Raw genomic sequence first — 20,173 nt, 5'->3', positions numbered from 1 at the left:
TTAGGCCAGAGTAAGAGTTAAGACCTTAACCTGTAGGCCATAGTATGAGTCTAAGACCTTAGCTATTCAGCCAGAGTAAGAGTTAAGACCTTAACCTGTAGGCCATAGTACGAGTCTAAGACCTTAACCATTAGGCCAGAGTATGAGTCTAAGACCTTAGCTATTAAGCCAGAGTAAGAGTTAAGACCTTAGCTATAAGGCCAGAGTAAGAGTTAAGACCTTAACCTGTAGGCCATAGTGTGAGTCTAAGACCTTAGCTATTAGGCCAGAGTAAGAGTTAAGACCTTAACCTGCAGGCCATAGTACGAGTCTAAGACCTTAACCATTAGGCCAGAGTATGAGTCTAAGACCTTAGCTATTAGGCCAGAGTAAGAGTTAAGACCTAAGCTTTAAGGCCAGAGTACGAGTCTAAGACCTTAGCTATTAGGCCATAGTATGAGTCTAAGACCTTAGCTATTAGGCCAGAGTAAGAGTTAAGACCTTAGCTATTAGGCCAGAGTAAGAGTTAAGACCTTAACCAGTAGGCCAGAGTAAGAGTTAAGACCTTAGCTATTAGGCCAGAGTACGAGTTCAGACCTTAATCAGTAGGCCAGAGTAAGAGTTAAGACCTTAACCAGTAGGCCAGAGTTAGAGTTAAGACCTTAACCATTAGGCCAGAGTACGAGTCTAAGACCTTAGCTATTAGGCCAGAGTAAGAGGTAAGACCTTAACCTGTAGGCTAGAGTAAGAGTTAAGACCTTAACCATTAGGCCAGAGTAAGAGTTAAGACCTTAACCAGTAGGCCAGGGTAAGAGTTAAGACCTTAACCAGTAGGCCAGAGTAAGAGTCTAAGACCTTACCTATTAGGCCAGAGTAAGAGTTAAGACCTTAACCTGTAGGCCAGAGTAAGAGTTAAGACCTTAACCATTAGGCCAGAGTAAGAGTTAAGACCTTAACCAGTAGGCCAGAGTAAGAGTTAAGACCTTAACCAGTAGGCCAGAGTAAGAGTTAAGACCTTAACCAGTAGGCCAGAGTAAGAGTTAAGACTTTAGCTTTTAGGCCAGAGTTAGAGTTAAGACCTTAACCTGTAGGCCAGAGTAAGAGTTAAGACCTTAACCATTAGGCCAGAGTAAGAGTTAAGACCTTAACCAGTAGGCCAGAGTAAGAGTTAAGACCTTAACCAGTAGGCCATAGTACGAGTCTAAGACCTTAACCATTAGGCCAGAGTTCGAGTGTAAGACCTTAGCTATTAGGCCAGAGTACGAGTCTAAGACCTTAGCTATTAGGCCAGAGTAAGAGTTAAGACCTTAGCTATTAGGCCAGAGTAAGAGGTAAGACCTTAGCTATTAGGCCAGAGTAAGAGTTAAGACCTTAACCTGTAGGCCATAGTACGAGTCTAAGACCTTAACCATTAGGCCAGAGTAAGAGTCAAGACCTTAACCATTAGGCCAGAGTACGAGTCTAAGACCTTAGCTATTAGGCCAGAGTAAGAGTTAAGACCTTAACCATTAGGCCAGAGTAAGAGTTAAGACCTTAACCAGTAGGCCAGGGTAAGAGTTAAGACCTTAACCAGTAGGCCAGAGTACGAGTCTAAGACCTTAGCTATTAGGCCAGAGTAAGAGTTAAGACCTTAACCTGTAGGCCAGAGTAAGAGTTAAGACCTTAACCAGTAGGCTAGAGTATGAGTCTAAGACCTTAGCTATTAGGCCAGAGTAAGAGTTAAGACCTTAGCTATTAGGCCAGAGTAAGAGTTAAGACCTTAACCTGTAGGCCATAGTATGAGTCTAAGACCTTAGCTATTCGGCCAGAGTAAGAGTTAAGACCTTAACCTGTAGGCCATAGTACGAGTCTAAGACCTTAACCATTAGGCCAGAGTATGAGTCTAAGACCTTAGCTATTAAGCCAGAGTGAGAGTTAAGACCTTAGCTATAAGGCCAGAGTAAGAGTTAAGACCTTAACCTGTAGGCCATAGTATGAGTCTAAGACCTTAGCTATTAGGCCAGAGTAAGAGTTAAGACCTTAACCTGCAGGCCATAGTACGAGTCTAAGACCTTAACCATTAGGCCAGAGTATGAGTCTAAGACCTTAGCTATTAGGCCAGAGTAAGAGTTAAGACCTAAGCTATTAGGCCAGAGTAAGAGTTAAGACCTTAACCAGTAGGCCAGAGTAAGAGTTAAGACCTTAGCTATTAGGCCAGAGTACGAGTTCAGACCTTAACCAGTAGGCCAGAGTAAGAGTTAAGACCTTAACCAGTAGGCCAGAGTTAGAGTTAAGACCTTAACCATTAGGCCAGAGTACGAGTCTAAGAACTTAGCTATTAGGCCAGAGTAAGAGTTAAGACCTTAACCTGTAGGCCAGAGTAAGAGTTAAGACCTTAACCATTAGGCCAGAGTAAGAGTTAAGACCTTAACCAGTAGGCCAGGGTAAGAGTTAAGACCTTAACCAGTAGGCCAGAGTAAGAGTTAAGACGTTAACCATTAGGCCAGAGTACGAGTCTAAGACCTTAGCTATTAGGCCAGAGTACGAGTCTAAGACCTTAGCTATTAGGCCAGAGTAAGAGTTAAGACCTTAACCAGTAGGCCAGAGTAAGAGTTAAGACCTTAACCTGTAAGCCATAGTACGAGTCGAAGACCTTAGCTATTAGGCCAGAGTAAGAGTTAAGACCTTAACCTGTAGGCCAGAGTACGAGTTAAGACCTTAACCAGTAGGCTAGAGTATGAGTCTAAGACCTTAGCTATTAGGCCAGTCTAAGAGTTAAGACCTTAGCTATTAGGCCAGAGTAAGAGTTAAGACCTTAGCTATTAGGCCAGAGTAAGAGTTAAGACCTTAACCTGTAGGCCATAGTATGAGTCTAAGACCTTAGCTATTCGGCCAGAGTAAGAGTTAAGACCTTAACCATTAGGCCAGAGTATGAGTCTAAGACCTTAGCTATTAGGCCAGAGTAAGAGTTAAGACCTTAGCTATTAGGCCAGAGTAAGAGTTAAGACCTTAACCAGTAGGCCAGAGTACGAGTCTAAGACCTTAGCTATTAGGCCAGAGTAAGAGTTAAGACCTTAGCTATTAGGCCAGAGTAAGAGTTAAGACCTTAGCTTTTAGGCCAGAGTAAGAGTTAAGACCTTAACCTGTAGGCCATAGTACGAGTCTAAGACCTTAACCATTAGGCCAGAGTAAGAGTTAAGACCTTAGCTATTAGGCCAGAGTAAGAGTTAAGACCATAACCAGTAGGCCAGAGTAAGAGTTAAGACCTAAACCAGTAGGCCATAGAACGAGTCTAAGACCATAGCTATTAGGCCAGAGTAAGAGTTAAGACCTTAACCATTAGGCCAGAGTACGAGTCTAAGACCTTAGCTATTAGGCCAGAGTACTAGTCTAAGACCTTAGCTATTAGGCCATAGTACGAGTCTAAGACCTTAGCTATTAGGCCAGAGTAAGAGTTAAGACCTTAACCAGTAGGCCAGAGTAAGAGTTAAGACCTTAACCATTAGGCCAGAGTACGAGTCTAAGACCTTAGCTATTAGGCCAGAGTAAGTGTTAAGACATTAACCATTAGGCCAGAGTGCGAGTCTAAGACCTTAGCTATTAGGCCAGAGTACGAGTCTAAGACCTTAGCCATTAGGCCAGAGTAAGAGTTAAGACCTTAACCAGTAGGCCAGTGTAAGAGTTAAGACCTTAACCTGTAAGCCATAGTACGAGTCTAAGACCTTAGCTATTAGGCCAGAGTAAGAGTTAAGACCTTAACCAGTAGGCCAGAGTATGAGTCTAAGACCCTAGCTATTAGGCCAGAGTAAGAGTTAAGACATTAACCAGTAGGCCAGAGTAAGAGTTAATACCTTAGCTATTAGGCCAGAGTAAGAGTTAAGACCTTAGCTATTAGGCCAGAGTAAGAGTTAAGACCTTACCAGTAGGCCAGAGTAAGAGTTAAGACCTTAACCAGTAGGCCAGAGTACGATTCTAAGACCTTAGCTATTAGGCCAGAGTAAGAGTTAAGACCTTAACCTGTAGGCCAGAGTAAGAGTTAAGACCTTAACCAGTAGGCTAGAGTATGAGTCTAAGACCTTAGCTATTAGGCCAGAGTAAGAGTTAAGACCTTAGCTATTAGGCCAGAGTAAGAGTTAAGACCTTAACCTGTAGGCCATAGTATGAGTCTAAGACCTTAGCTATTCAGCCAGAGTAAGAGTTAAGACCTTAACCTGTAGGCCATAGTACGAGTCTAAGACCTTAACCATTAGGCCAGAGTATGAGTCTAAGACCTTAGCTATTAAGCCAGAGTAAGAGTTAAGACCTTAGCTATAAGGCCAGAGTAAGAGTTAAGACCTTAACCTGTAGGCCATAGTATGAGTCTAGGACCTTAGCTATTAGGCCAGAGTAAGAGTTAAGACCTTAACCTGCAGGCCATAGTACGAGTCTAAGACCTTAACCATTAGGCCAGAGTATGAGTCTAAGACCTTAGCTATTAGGCCAGAGTAAGAGTTAAGACCTAAGCTATTAGGCCAGAGTAAGAGTTAAGACCTTAGCTTTTAGGCCAGAGTAAGAGTTAAGACCTTAACCTGTAGGCCATAGTACGAGTCTAAGACCTTAACCATTAGGCCAGAGTAAGAGTTAAGACCTTAGCTATTAGGCCAGAGTAAGAGTTAAGACCATAACCAGTAGGCCAGAGTAAGAGTTAAGACCTAAACCAGTAGGCCATAGAACGAGTCTAAGACCATAGCTATTAGGCCAGAGTAAGAGTTAAGACCTTAACCATTAGGCCAGAGTACGAGTCTAAGACCTTAGCTATTAGGCCAGAGTACTAGTCTAAGACCTTAGCTTTTAGGCCATAGTACGAGTCTAAGACCTTAGCTATTAGGCCAGAGTAAGAGTTAAGACCTTAACCAGTAGGCCAGAGTAAGAGTTAAGACCTTAACCATTAGGCCAGAGTACGAGTCTAAGACCTTAGCTATTAGGCCAGAGTAAGTGTTAAGACATTAACCATTAGGCCAGAGTGCGAGTCTAAGACCTTAGCTATTAGGCCAGAGTACGAGTCTAAGACCTTAGCTATTAGGCCAGAGTAAGAGTTAAGACCTTAACCAGTAGGCCAGTGTAAGAGTTAAGACCTTAACCTGTAAGCCATAGTACGAGTCTAAGACCTTAGCTATTAGGCCAGAGTAAGAGTTAAGACCTTAACCAGTAGGCCAGAGTATGAGTCTAAGACCCTAGCTATTAGGCCAGAGTAAGAGTTAAGACATTAACCAGTAGGCCAGAGTAAGAGTTAATACCTTAGCTATTAGGCCAGAGTAAGAGTTAAGACCTTAGCTATTAGGCCAGAGTAAGAGTTAAGACCTTACCAGTAGGCCAGAGTAAGAGTTAAGACCTTAACCAGTAGGCCAGAGTACGATTCTAAGACCTTAGCTATTAGGCCAGAGTAAGAGTTAAGACCTTAACCTGTAGGCCAGAGTAAGAGTTAAGACCCTAACCAGTAGGCTAGAGTATGAGTCTAAGACCTTAGCTATTAGGCCAGAGTAAGAGTTAAGACCTTAGCTATTAGGCCAGAGTAAGAGTTAAGACCTTAACCTGTAGGCCATAGTATGAGTCTAAGACCTTAGCTATTCAGCCAGAGTAAGAGTTAAGACCTTAACCTGTAGGCCATAGTACGAGTCTAAGACCTTAACCATTAGGCCAGAGTATGAGTCTAAGACCTTAGCTATTAAGCCAGAGTAAGAGTTAAGACCTTAGCTATAAGGCCAGAGTAAGAGTTAAGACCTTAACCTGTAGGCCATAGTATGAGTCTAAGACCTTAGCTATTAGGCCAGAGTAAGAGTTAAGACCTTAACCTGCAGGCCATAGTACGAGTCTAAGACCTTAACCATTAGGCCAGAGTATGAGTCTAAGACCTTAGCTATTAGGCCAGAGTAAGAGTTAAGACCTAAGCTATTAGGCCAGAGTAAGAGTTAAGACCTTAACCAGTAGGCCAGAGTTAGAGTTAAGACCTTAACCATTAGGCCAGAGTACGAGTCTAAGACCTTAGCTATTAGGCCAGAGTAAGAGGTAAGACCTTAACCTGTAGGCCAGAGTAAGAGTTAAGACCTTAACCATTAGGCCAGAGTAAGAGTTAAGACCTTAACCAGTAGGCCAGGGTAAGAGTTAAGACCTTAACCAGTAGGCCAGAGTAAGAGTCTAAGACCTTACCTATTAGGCCAGAGTAAGAGTTAAGACCTTAACCTGTAGGCCAGAGTAAGAGTTAAGACCTTAACCATTAGGCCAGAGTAAGAGTTAAGACCTTAACCAGTAGGCCAGAGTAAGAGTTAAGACCTTAACCAGTAGGCCAGAGTAAGAGTTAAGACCTTAACCAGTAGGCCAGAGTAAGAGTTAAGACTTTAGCTTTTAGGCCAGAGTTAGAGTTAAGACCTTAACCTGTAGGCCAGAGTAAGAGTTAAGACCTTAACCATTAGGCCAGAGTAAGAGTTAAGACCTTAACCAGTAGGCCAGAGTAAGAGTTAAGACCTTAACCAGTAGGCCATAGTACGAGTCTAAGACCTTAACCATTAGGCCAGAGTTCGAGTGTAAGACCTTAGCTATTAGGCCAGAGTACGAGTCTAAGACCTTAGCTATTAGGCCAGAGTAAGAGTTAAGACCTTAGCTATTAGGCCAGAGTAAGAGGTAAGACCTTAGCTATTAGGCCAGAGTAAGAGTTAAGACCTTAACCTGTAGGCCATAGTACGAGTCTAAGACCTTAACCATTAGGCCAGAGTAAGAGTCAAGACCTTAACCATTAGGCCAGAGTACGAGTCTAAGACCTTAGCTATTAGGCCAGAGTAAGAGTTAAGACCTTAACCATTAGGCCAGAGTAAGAGTTAAGACCTTAACCAGTAGGCCAGGGTAAGAGTTAAGACCTTAACCAGTAGGCCAGAGTACGAGTCTAAGACCTTAGCTATTAGGCCAGAGTAAGAGTTAAGACCTTAACCTGTAGGCCAGAGTAAGAGTTAAGACCTTAACCAGTAGGCTAGAGTATGAGTCTAAGACCTTAGCTATTAGGCCAGAGTAAGAGTTAAGACCTTAGCTATTAGGCCAGAGTAAGAGTTAAGACCTTAACCTGTAGGCCATAGTATGAGTCTAAGACCTTAGCTATTCGGCCAGAGTAAGAGTTAAGACCTTAACCTGTAGGCCATAGTACGAGTCTAAGACCTTAACCATTAGGCCAGAGTATGAGTCTAAGACCTTAGCTATTAAGCCAGAGTAAGAGTTAAGACCTTAGCTATAAGGCCAGAGTAAGAGTTAAGACCTTAACCTGTAGGCCATAGTATGAGTCTAAGACCTTAGCTATTAGGCCAGAGTAAGAGTTAAGACCTTAACCTGCAGGCCATAGTACGAGTCTAAGACCTTAACCATTAGGCCAGAGTATGAGTCTAAGACCTTAGCTATTAGGCCAGAGTAAGAGTTAAGACCTAAGCTATTAGGCCAGAGTAAGAGTTAAGACCTTAACCAGTAGGCCAGAGTAAGAGTTAAGACCTTAGCTATTAGGCCAGAGTACGAGTTCAGACCTTAACCAGTAGGCCAGAGTAAGAGTTAAGACCTTAACCAGTAGGCCAGAGTTAGAGTTAAGACCTTAACCAGTAGGCCAGAGTAAGAGTTAAGACCTTAACCATTAGGCCAGAGTACGAGTCTAAGACCTTAGCTATTAGGCCAGAGTAAGAGGTAAGACCGTAACCTGTAGGCCAGAGTAAGAGTTAAGACCTTAACCATTAGGCCAGAGTAAGAGTTAAGACCTTAACCAGTAGGCCAGGGTAAGAGTTAAGACCTTAACCAGTAGGCCAGAGTACGAGTCTAAGACCTTAGCTATTAGGCCAGAGTAAGAGTTAAGACCTTACCTATTAGGACAGAGTAAGAGTTAAGACCTTAACCAGTAGGCCAGAGTAAGAGTTAAGACCTTAGCTATTAGGCCACAGTAAGAGTTAAGACCTTAACCAGTAGGCCAGAGTAAGAGTTAAGACCTTAACCAGTAGGCCAGAGTACGAGTCTAAGACCTTAGCTATTAGGCCAGAGTAAGAGGTAAGACCTTAACCTGTAGGCCAGAGTAAGAGTTAAGACCTTAACCATTAGGCCAGAGTAAGAGTTAAGACCTTAACCAGTAGGCCAGGGTAAGAGTTAAGACCTTAACCAGTAGGCCAGAGTACGAGTCTAAGACCTTAGCTATTAGGCCAGAGTAAGAGTTAAGACCTTAACCTGTAGGCCAGAGTAAGAGTTAAGACCTTAACCATTAGGCCAGAGTAAGAGTTAAGACCTTAACCAGTAGGCCAGAGTACGAGTCTAAGACCTTAGCTATTAGGCCAGAGTAAGAGTTAAGACCATAACCAGTAGGCCAGAGTAAGAGTTAAGACCTTAACCAGTAGGCCATAGAACGAGTGTAAGACCATAGCTATTAGGCCAGAGTAAGAGTTAAGACCTTAACCATTAGGCCAGAGTACGAGTCTAAGACCTTAGCTATTAGGCCAGAGTACTAGTCTAAGACCTTAGCTATTAGGCCATAGTATGAGTCTAAGACCTTAGCTATTAGGCCAGAGTAAGAGTTAGGACCTTAACCAGTAGGCCAGAGTAAGAGTTAAGACCTTAACCATTAGGCCAGAGTACGAGTCTAAGACCTTAGCTATTAGGCCAGAGTAAGAGGTAAGACCTTAACCTGTAGGCCAGAGTAAGAGTTAAGACCTTAACCATTAGGCCAGAGTAAGAGTTAAGACCTTAACCAGTAGGCCAGGGTAAGAGTTAAGACCTTAACCAGTAGGCCAGAGTACGAGTCTAAGACCTTAGCTATTAGGCCAGAGTAAGAGTTAAGACCTTAACCTGTAGGCCAGAGTAAGAGTTAAGACCTTAACCATTAGGCCAGAGTAAGAGTTAAGACCTTAACCAGTAGGCCAGAGTAAGAGTTAAGACCTTAACCAGTAGGCCAGAGTACAAGTCTAAGACCTTAGCTATTAGGCCAGAGTAAGAGTTAAGACCTTAACCTGTAGGCCAGAGTAAGAGTTAAGACCTTAACCATTAGGCCAGAGTAAGAGTTAAGACCTTAACCAGTAGGCCAGAGTAAGAGTTAAGACCTTAACCAGTAGGCCATAGTACGAGTCTAAGACCTTAACCATTAGGCCAGAGTTCGAGTGTAAGACCTTAGCTATTAGGCCAGAGTAAGAGTCTAAGACCTTAGCTATTAGGCCAGAGTAAGAGTTAAGACCTTAACCAGTAGGCCAGAGTAAGAGTTAAGACCTTAACCAGTAGGCCATAGTACGAGTCTAAGACCTTAACCATTAGGCCAGAGTTCGAGTGTAAGACCTTAGCTATTAGGCCAGAGTACGAGTCTAAGACCTTAGCTATTAGGCCAGAGTAAGAGTTAAGACCTTAGCTATTAGGCCAGAGTAAGAGTTAAGACCTTAGCTATTAGGCCAGAGTAAGAGTTACGACCTTAACCTGTAGGCCATAGTACGAGTCTAAGACCTTAACCATTAGGCCAGAGTAAGAGTTAAGACCTTAACCATTAGGCCAGAGTACGAGTCTAAGACCTTAGCTATTAGGCCAGAGTAAGAGTTAAGACCATAACCAGTAGGCCAGAGTAAGAGTTAAGACCTTAACCAGTAGGCCATAGAACGAGTCTAAGACCATAGCTATTAGGCCAGAGTAAGAGTTAAGACCTTAACCATTAGGCCAGAGTACGAGTCTAAGACCTTAGCTATTAGGCCAGAGTACTAGTCTAAGACCTTAGCTATTAGGCCATAGTACGAGTCTAAGACCTTAGCTATTAGGCCAGAGTAAGAGGTAAGACCTTAACCTGTAGGCCAGAGTAAGAGTTAAGACCTTAACCATTAGGCCAGAGTAAGAGTTAAGACCTTAACCAGTAGGCCAGGGTAAGAGTTAAGACCTTAACCAGTAGGCCAGGGTAAGAGTTAAGACCTTAACCTGTAGGCCAGAGTAAGAGTTAAGACCTTAACCAGTAGGCCAGAGTACGAGTCTAAGACCTTAGCTATTAGGCCAGAGTAAGAGTTAAGACCTTAACCTGTAGGCCAGAGTAAGAGTTAAGACCTTAACCATTAGGCCAGAGTAAGAGTTAAGACCTTAACCAGTAGGCCAGAGTAAGAGTTAAGACCTTAACCAGTAGGCCAGAGTACAAGTCTAAGACCTTAGCTATTAGGCCAGAGTAAGAGTTAAGACCTTAACCTGTAGGCCAGAGTAAGAGTTAAGACCTTAACCATTAGGCCAGAGTAAGAGTTAAGACCTTAACCAGTAGGCCAGAGTAAGAGTTAAGACCTTAACCAGTAGGCCATAGTACGAGTCTAAGACCTTAACCATTAGGCCAGAGTTCGAGTGTAAGACCTTAGCTATTAGGCCAGAGTAAGAGTCTAAGACCTTAGCTATTAGGCCAGAGTAAGAGTTAAGACCTTAGCTTTTAGGCCAGAGTACGAGTCTAAGACCTTAGCTATTAGGCCATAGTACGAGTCTAAGACCTTAGCTATTAGGCCAGAGTAAGAGTTAAGACCTTAGCTATTAGGCCAGAGTGAGAGTTAAGACCTTAACCTGTTGGCCAGAGTGAGAGTTAAGACCTTAACCTTTAGGCCAGAGTAAGAGTTAAGACCTTAACCAGTAGGCCAGAGTAAGAGTTAAGACCTTAACCAGTAGGCCAGAGTAAGAGTTAAGACCTTAACCAGTAGGCCAGAGTAAGAGTTAAGACCTTAGCTATTAGGCCAGAGTAAGAGTTAAGAGCTAACCTGTAGGCCAGAGTAAGAGTTAAGACCTTAACCTGTAGGCCATAGTACGAGTCTAAGACCTTAACCATTAGGCCAGAGTACGAGTCTAAGCCCTTAGCTATTAGGCCAGAGTATGAGTTAAGACCTTAGCTTTTAGGCCAGAGTACGAGTCTAAGACCTTAGCTATTAGGCCATAGTACGAGTCTAAGACCTTAGCTATTAGGCCAGAGTAAGAGTTAAGACCTTAACCTGTTGGCCAGAGTAAGAGTTAAGACCTTAACCTTTAGGCCAGAGTAAGAGTTAAGACCTTAACCAGCACGCCAGAGTCAGAGTTAAGACCTTAACCAGTAGGCCAGAGTAAGAGTTAAGACCTTAACCATTAGGCCAGAGTACGAGTCTAAGAACTTAGCTATTAGGCCAGAGTAAGAGTTAAGACCTTAACCTGTAGGCCAGAGTAAGAGTTAAGACCTTAACCATTAGGCCAGAGTAAGAGTTAAGACCTTAACCAGTAGGCCAGGGTAAGAGTTAAGACCTTAACCAGTAGGCCAGAGTAAGAGTTAAGACGTTAACCATTAGGCCAGAGTACGAGTCTAAGACCTTAGCTATTAGGCCAGAGTACGAGTCTAAGACCTTAGCTATTAGGCCAGAGTAAGAGTTAAGACCTTAACCAGTAGGCCAGAGTAAGAGTTAAGACCTTAACCTGTAAGCCATAGTACGAGTCGAAGACCTTAGCTATTAGGCCAGAGTAAGAGTTAAGACCTTAACCTGTAGGCCAGAGTACGAGTTAAGACCTTAACCAGTAGGCTAGAGTATGAGTCTAAGACCTTAGCTATTAGGCCAGTCTAAGAGTTAAGACCTTAGCTATTAGGCCAGAGTAAGAGTTAAGACCTTAGCTATTAGGCCAGAGTAAGAGTTAAGACCTTAACCTGTAGGCCATAGTATGAGTCTAAGACCTTAGCTATTCGGCCAGAGTAAGAGTTAAGACCTTAACCATTAGGCCAGAGTATGAGTCTAAGACCTTAGCTATTAGGCCAGAGTAAGAGTTAAGACCTTAGCTATTAGGCCAGAGTAAGAGTTAAGACCTTAACCAGTAGGCCAGAGTACGAGTCTAAGACCTTAGCTATTAGGCCAGAGTAAGAGTTAAGACCTTAGCTATTAGGCCAGAGTAAGAGTTAAGACCTTAGCTTTTAGGCCAGAGTAAGAGTTAAGACCTTAACCTGTAGGCCAGAGTAAGAGTTAAGACCTAAACCAGTAGGCCATAGAACGAGTCTAAGACCATAGCTATTAGGCCAGAGTAAGAGTTAAGACCTTAACCATTAGGCCAGAGTACGAGTCTAAGACCTTAGCTATTAGGCCAGAGTACTAGTCTAAGACCTTAGCTATTAGGCCATAGTACGAGTCTAAGACCTTAGCTATTAGGCCAGAGTAAGAGTTAAGACCTTAACCAGTAGGCCAGAGTAAGAGTTAAGACCTTAACCATTAGGCCAGAGTACGAGTCTAAGACCTTAGCTATTAGGCCAGAGTAAGTGTTAAGACATTAACCATTAGGCCAGAGTGCGAGTCTAAGACCTTAGCTATTAGGCCAGAGTACGAGTCTAAGACCTTAGCTATTAGGCCAGAGTAAGAGTTAAGACCTTAACCAGTAGGCCAGTGTAAGAGTTAAGACCTTAACCTGTAAGCCATAGTACGAGTCTAAGACCTTAGCTATTAGGCCAGAGTAAGAGTTAAGACCTTAACCAGTAGGCCAGAGTATGAGTCTAAGACCCTAGCTATTAGGCCAGAGTAAGAGTTAAGACATTAACCAGTAGGCCAGAGTAAGAGTTAATACCTTAGCTATTAGGCCAGAGTAAGAGTTAAGACCTTAGCTATTAGGCCAGAGTAAGAGTTAAGACCTTACCAGTAGGCCAGAGTAAGAGTTAAGACCTTAACCAGTAGGCCAGAGTACGATTCTAAGACCTTAGCTATTAGGCCAGAGTAAGAGTTAAGACCTTAACCTGTAGGCCAGAGTAAGAGTTAAGACCTTAACCAGTAGGCTAGAGTATGAGTCTAAGACCTTAGCTATTAGGCCAGAGTAAGAGTTAAGACCTTAGCTATTAGGCCAGAGTAAGAGTTAAGACCTTAACCTGTAGGCCATAGTATGAGTCTAAGACCTTAGCTATTCAGCCAGAGTAAGAGTTAAGACCTTAACCTGTAGGCCATAGTACGAGTCTAAGACCTTAACCATTAGGCCAGAGTATGAGTCTAAGACCTTAGCTATTAAGCCAGAGTAAGAGTTAAGACCTTAGCTATAAGGCCAGAGTAAGAGTTAAGACCGTAACCTGTAGGCCATAGTATGAGTCTAAGACCTTAGCTATTAGGCAGAGTAAGAGTTAAGACCTTAACCTGCAGGCCATAGTACGAGTCTAAGACCTTAACCATTAGGCCAGAGTATGAGTCTAAGACCTTAGCTATTAGGCCAGAGTAAGAGTTAAGACCTAAGCTTTAAGGCCAGAGTACGAGTCTAAGACCTTAGCTATTAGGCCATAGTATGAGTCTAAGACCTTAGCTATTAGGCCAGAGTAAGAGTTAAGACCTTAGCTATTAGGCCAGAGTAAGAGTTAAGACCTTAACCAGTAGGCCAGAGTAAGAGTTAAGACCTTAGCTATTAGGCCAGAGTACGAGTTCAGACCTTAACCAGTAGGCCAGAGTAAGAGTTAAGACCTTAACCAGTAGGCCAGAGTTAGAGTTAAGACCTTAACCATTAGGCCAGAGTACGAGTCTAAGACCTTAGCTATTAGGCCAGAGTAAGAGGTAAGACCTTAACCTGTAGGCTAGAGTAAGAGTTAAGACCTTAACCATTAGGCCAGAGTAAGAGTTAAGACCTTAACCAGTAGGCCAGGGTAAGAGTTAAGACCTTAACCAGTAGGCCAGAGTAAGAGTCTAAGACCTTACCTATTAGGCCAGAGTAAGAGTTAAGACCTTAACCTGTAGGCCAGAGTAAGAGTTAAGACCTTAACCATTAGGCCAGAGTAAGAGTTAAGACCTTAACCAGTAGGCCAGAGTAAGAGTTAAGACCTTAACCAGTAGGCCAGAGTAAGAGTTAAGACCTTAACCAGTAGGCCAGAGTAAGAGTTAAGACTTTAGCTTTTAGGCCAGAGTTAGAGTTAAGACCTTAACCTGTAGGCCAGAGTAAGAGTTAAGACCTTAACCATTAGGCCAGAGTAAGAGTTAAGACCTTAACCAGTAGGCCAGAGTAAGAGTTAAGACCTTAACCAGTAGGCCATAGTACGAGTCTAAGACCTTAACCATTAGGCCAGAGTTCGAGTGTAAGACCTTAGCTATTAGGCCAGAGTACGAGTCTAAGACCTTAGCTATTAGGCCAGAGTAAGAGTTAAGACCTTAGCTATTAGGCCAGAGTAAGAGGTAAGACCTTAGCTATTAGGCCAGAGTAAGAGTTAAGACCTTAACCTGTAGGCCATAGTACGAGTCTAAGACCTTAACCATTAGGCCAGAGTAAGAGTCAAGACCTTAACCATTAGGCCAGAGTACGAGTCTAAGACCTTAGCTATTAGGCCAGAGTAAGAGTTAAGACCTTAACCATTAGGCCAGAGTAAGAGTTAAGACCTTAACCAGTAGGCCAGGGTAAGAGTTAAGACCTTAACCAGTAGGCCAGAGTACGAGTCTAAGACCTTAGCTATTAGGCCAGAGTAAGAGTTAAGACCTTAACCTGTAGGCCAGAGTAAGAGTTAAGACCTTAACCAGTAGGCTAGAGTATGAGTCTAAGACCTTAGCTATTAGGCCAGAGTAAGAGTTAAGACCTTAGCTATTAGGCCAGAGTAAGAGTTAAGACCTTAACCTGTAGGCCATAGTATGAGTCTAAGACCTTAGCTATTCGGCCAGAGTAAGAGTTAAGACCTTAACCTGTAGGCCATAGTACGAGTCTAAGACCTTAACCATTAGGCAAGAGTATGAGTCTAAGACCTTAGCTATTAAGCCAGAGTGAGAGTTAAGACCTTAGCTATAAGGCCAGAGTAAGAGTTAAGACCTTAACCTGTAGGCCATAGTATGAGTCTAAGACCTTAGCTATTAGGCCAGAGTAAGAGTTAAGACCTTAACCTGCAGGCCATAGTACGAGTCTAAGACCTTAACCATTAGGCCAGAGTATGAGTCTAAGACCTTAGCTATTAGGCCAGAGTAAGAGTTAAGACCTAAGCTATTAGGCCAGAGTAAGAGTTAAGACCTTAACCAGTAGGCCAGAGTAAGAGTTAAGACCTTAGCTATTAGGCCAGAGTACGAGTTCAGACCTTAACCAGTAGGCCAGAGTAAGAGTTAAGACCTTAACCAGTAGGCCAGAGTTAGAGTTAAGACCTTAACCATTAGGCCAGAGTACGACTCTAAGAACTTAGCTATTAGGCCAGAGTAAGAGTTAAGACCTTAACCTGTAGGCCAGAGTAAGAGTTAAGACCTTAACCATTAGGCCAGAGTAAGAGTTAAGACCTTAACCAGTAGGCCAGGGTAAGAGTTAAGACCTTAACCAGTAGGCCAGAGTAAGAGTTAAGACGTTAACCATTAGGCCAGAGTACGAGTCTAAGACCTTAGCTATTAGGCCAGAGTACGAGTCTAAGACCTTAGCTATTAGGCCAGAGTAAGAGTTAAGACCTTAACCAGTAGGCCAGAGTAAGAGTTAAGACCTTAACCTGTAAGCCATAGTACGAGTCGAAGACCTTAGCTATTAGGCCAGAGTAAGAGTTAAGACCTTAACCTGTAGGCCAGAGTACGAGTTAAGACCTTAACCAGTAGGCTAGAGTATGAGTCTAAGACCTTAGCTATTAGGCCAGTCTAAGAGTTAAGACCTTAGCTATTAGGCCAGAGTAAGAGTTAAGACCTTAGCTATTAGGCCAGAGTAAGAGTTAAGACCTTAACCTGTAGGCCATAGTATGAGTCTAAGACCTTAGCTATTCGGCCAGAGTAAGAGTTAAGACCTTAACCATTAGGCCAGAGTATGAGTCTAAGACCTTAGCTATTAGGCCAGAGTAAGAGTTAAGACCTTAGCTATTAGGCCAGAGTAAGAGTTAAGACCTTAACCAGTAGGCCAGAGTACGAGTCTAAGACCTTAGCTATTAGGCCAGAGTAAGAGTTAAGACCTTAGCTATTAGGCCAGAGTAAGAGTTAAGACCTTAGCTTTTAGGCCAGAGTAAGAGTTAAGACCTTAACCTGTAGGCCATAGTACGAGTCTAAGACCTTAACCATTAGGCCAGAGTAAGAGTTAAGACCTTAGCTATTAGGCCAGAGTAAGAGTTAAGACCATAACCAGTAGGCCAGAGTAAGAGTTAAGACCTAAACCAGTAGGCCATAGAACGAGTCTAAGACCATAGCTATTAGGCCAGAGTAAGAGTTAAGACCTTAACCATTAGGCCAGAGTACGAGTCTAAGACCTTAGCTATTAGGCCAGAGTACTAGTCTAAGACCTTAGCTATTAGGCCACAGTACGAGTCTAAGACCTTAGCTATTAGGCCAGAGTAAGAGTTAAGACCTTAACCAGTAGGCCAGAGTAAGAGTTAAGACCTTAACCATTAGGCCAGAGTACGAGTCTAAGACCTTAGCTATTAGGCCAGAGTAAGTGTTAAGACATTAACCATTAGGCCAGAGTGCGAGTCTAAGACCTTAGCTATTAGGCCAGAGTACGAGTCTAAGACCTTAGCTATTAGGCCAGAGTAAGAGTTAAGACCTTAACCAGTAGGCCAGTGTAAGAGTTAAGACCTTAACCTGTAAGCCATAGTACGAGTCTAAGACCTTAGCTATTAGGCCAGAGTAAGAGTTAAGACCTTAACCAGTAGGCCAGAGTATGAGTCTAAGACCCTAGCTATTAGGCCAGAGTAAGAGTTAAGACATTAACCAGTAGGCCAGAGTAAGAGTTAATACCTTAGCTATTAGGCCAGAGTAAGAGTTAAGACCTTAGCTATTAGGCCAGAGTAAGAGTTAAGACCTTACCAGTAGGCCAGAGTAAGAGTTAAGACCTTAACCAGTAGGCCAGAGTACGATTCTAAGACCTTAGCTATTAGGCCAGAGTAAGAGTTAAGACCTTAACCTGTAGGCCAGAGTAAGAGTTAAGACCTTAACCAGTAGGCTAGAGTATGAGTCTAAGACCTTAGCTATTAGGCCAGAGTAAGAGTTAAGACCTTAGCTATTAGGCCAGAGTAAGAGTTAAGACCTTAACCTGTAGGCCATAGTATGAGTCTAAGACCTTAGCTATTCAGCCAGAGTAAGAGTTAAGACCTTAACCTGTAGGCCATAGTACGAGTCTAAGACCTTAACCATTAGGCCAGAGTATGAGTCTAAGACCTTAGCTATTAAGCCAGAGTAAGAGTTAAGACCTTAGCTATAAGGCCAGAGTAAGAGTTAAGACCTTAACCTGTAGGCCATAGTATGAGTCTAAGACCTTAGCTATTAGGCCAGAGTAAGAGTTAAGACCTTAACCTGCAGGCCATAGTACGAGTCTAAGACCTTAACCATTAGGCCAGAGTATGAGTCTAAGACCTTAGCTATTAGGCCAGAGTAAGAGTTAAGACCTAAGCTATTAGGCCAGAGTAAGAGTTAAGACCTTAACCAGTAGGCCAGAGTAAGAGTTAAGACCTTAGCTATTAGGCCAGAGTACGAGTTCAGACCTTAACCAGTAGGCCAGAGTAAGAGTTAAGACCTTAGCTATTAGGCCAGAGTAAGAGTTAAGACCTTAGCTTTTAGGCCAGAGTAAGAGTTAAGACCTTAACCTGTAGGCCATAGTACGAGTCTAAGACCTTAACCATTAGGCCAGAGTAAGAGTTAAGACCTTAGCTATTAGGCCAGAGTAAGAGTTAAGACCATAACCAGTAGGCCAGAGTAAGAGTTAAGACCTAAACCAGTAGGCCATAGAACGAGTCTAAGACCATAGCTATTAGGCCAGAGTAAGAGTTAAGACCTTAACCATTAGGCCAGAGTACGAGTCTAAGACCTTAGCTATTAGGCCAGAGTACTAGTCTAAGACCTTAGCTATTAGGCCATAGTACGAGTCTAAGACCTTAGCTATTAGGCCAGAGTAAGAGTTAAGACCTTAACCAGTAGGCCAGAGTAAGAGTTAAGACCTTAACCATTAGGCCAGAGTACGAGTCTAAGACCTTAGCTATTAGGCCAGAGTAAGTGTTAAGACATTAACCATTAGGCCAGAGTGCGAGTCTAAGACCTTAGCTATTAGGCCAGAGTACGAGTCTAAGACCTTAGCTATTAGGCCAGAGTAAGAGTTAAGACCTTAACCAGTAGGCCAGTGTAAGAGTTAAGACCTTAACCTGTAAGCCATAGTACGAGTCTAAGACCTTAGCTATTAGGCCAGAGTAAGAGTTAAGACCTTAACCAGTAGGCCAGAGTATGAGTCTAAGACCCTAGCTATTAGGCCAGAGTAAGAGTTAAGACATTAACCAGTAGGCCAGAGTAAGAGTTAATACCTTAGCTATTAGGCCAGAGTAAGAGTTAAGACCTTAGCTATTAGGCCAGAGTAAGAGTTAAGACCTTACCAGTAGGCCAGAGTAAGAGTTAAGACCTTAACCAGTAGGCCAGAGTACGATTCTAAGACCTTAGCTATTAGGCCAGAGTAAGAGTTAAGACCTTAACCTGTAGGCCAGAGTAAGAGTTAAGACCCTAACCAGTAGGCTAGAGTATGAGTCTAAGACCTTAGCTATTAGGCCAGAGTAAGAGTTAAGACCTTAGCTATTAGGCCAGAGTAAGAGTTAAGACCTTAACCTGTAGGCCATAGTATGAGTCTAAGACCTTAGCTATTCAGCCAGAGTAAGAGTTAAGACCTTAACCTGTAGGCCATAGTACGAGTCTAAGACCTTAACCATTAGGCCAGAGTAAGAGTCTAAGACCTTAGCTATTAAGCCAGAGTAAGAGTTAAGACCTTAGCTATAAGGCCAGAGTAAGAGTTAAGACCTTAACCTGTAGGCCATAGTATGAGTCTAAGACCTTAGCTATTAGGCCAGAGTAAGAGTTAAGACCTTAACCTGCAGGCCATAGTACGAGTCTAAGACCTTAACCATTAGGCCAGAGTATGAGTCTAAGACCTTAGCTATTAGGCCAGAGTAAGAGTTAAGACCTAAGCTATTAGGCCAGAGTAAGAGTTAAGACCTTAACCAGTAGGCCAGAGTAAGAGTTAAGACCTTAGCTATTAGGCCAGAGTACGAGTTCAGACCTTAACCAGTAGGCCAGAGTAAGAGTTAAGACCTTAACCAGTAGGCCAGAGTTAGAGTTAAGACCTTAACCATTAGGCCAGAGTACGAGTCTAAGAACTTAGCTATTAGGCCAGAGTAAGAGTTAAGACCTTAACCTGTAGGCCAGAGTAAGAGTTAAGACCTTAACCATTAGGCCAGAGTAAGAGTTAAGACCTTAACCAGTAGGCCAGGGTAAGAGTTAAGACCTTAACCAGTAGGCCAGAGTAAGAGTTAAGACGTTAACCATTAGGCCAGAGTACGAGTCTAAGACCTTAGCTATTAGGCCAGAGTACGAGTCTAAGACCTTAGCTATTAGGCCAGAGTAAGAGTTAAGACCTTAACCAGTAGGCCAGAGTAAGAGTTAAGACCTTAACCTGTAAGCCATAGTACGAGTCGAAGACCTTAGCTATTAGGCCAGAGTAAGAGTTAAGACCTTAACCTGTAGGCCAGAGTACGAGTTAAGACCTTAACCAGTAGGCTAGAGTATGAGTCTAAGACCTTAGCTATTAGGCCAGTCTAAGAGTTAAGACCTTAGCTATAAGGCCAGAGTAAGAGTTAAGACCTTAACCTGTAGGCCATAGTATGAGTCTAAGACCTTAGCTATTAGGCCAGAGTAAGAGTTAAGACCTTAACCTGCAGGCCATAGTACGAGTCTAAGACCTTAACCATTAGGCCAGAGTATGAGTCTAAGACCTTAGCTATTAGGCCAGAGTAAGAGTTAAGACCTTAACCTGTAGGCCATAGTACGAGTCTAAGACCTTAACCATTAGGCCAGAGTAAGAGTCTAAGACCTTAGCTATTAAGCCAGAGTAAGAGTTAAGACCTTAGCTATAAGGCCAGAGTAAGAGTTAAGACCTTAACCTGTAGGCCATAGTATGAGTCTAAGACCTTAGCTATTAGGCCAGAGTAAGAGTTAAGACCTTAACCTGCAGGCCATAGTACGAGTCTAAGACCTTAACCATTAGGCCAGAGTATGAGTCTAAGACCTTAGCTATTAGGCCAGAGTAAGAGTTAAGACCTAAGCTATTAGGCCAGAGTAAGAGTTAAGACCTTAACCAGTAGGCCAGAGTTAGAGTTAAGACCTTAACCATTAGGCCAGAGTACGAGTCTAAGACCTTAGCTATTAGGCCAGAGTAAGAGGTAAGACCTTAACCTGTAGGCCAGAGTAAGAGTTAAGACCTTAACCATTAGGCCAGAGTAAGAGTTAAGACCTTAACCAGTAGGCCAGGGTAAGAGTTAAGACCTTAACCAGTAGGCCAGAGTAAGAGTCTAAGACCT

The sequence above is a fragment of the Triturus cristatus genome, chromosome 7 (genome assembly GCF_964204655.1).
Source record: "Triturus cristatus chromosome 7, aTriCri1.1, whole genome shotgun sequence".
In the NCBI taxonomy this organism is placed as follows: domain Eukaryota; kingdom Metazoa; phylum Chordata; class Amphibia; order Caudata; family Salamandridae; genus Triturus; species Triturus cristatus.
The sequence above is the reverse complement of the archived record's forward strand: the minus strand, read 5'-3'. Positions refer to the sequence as shown.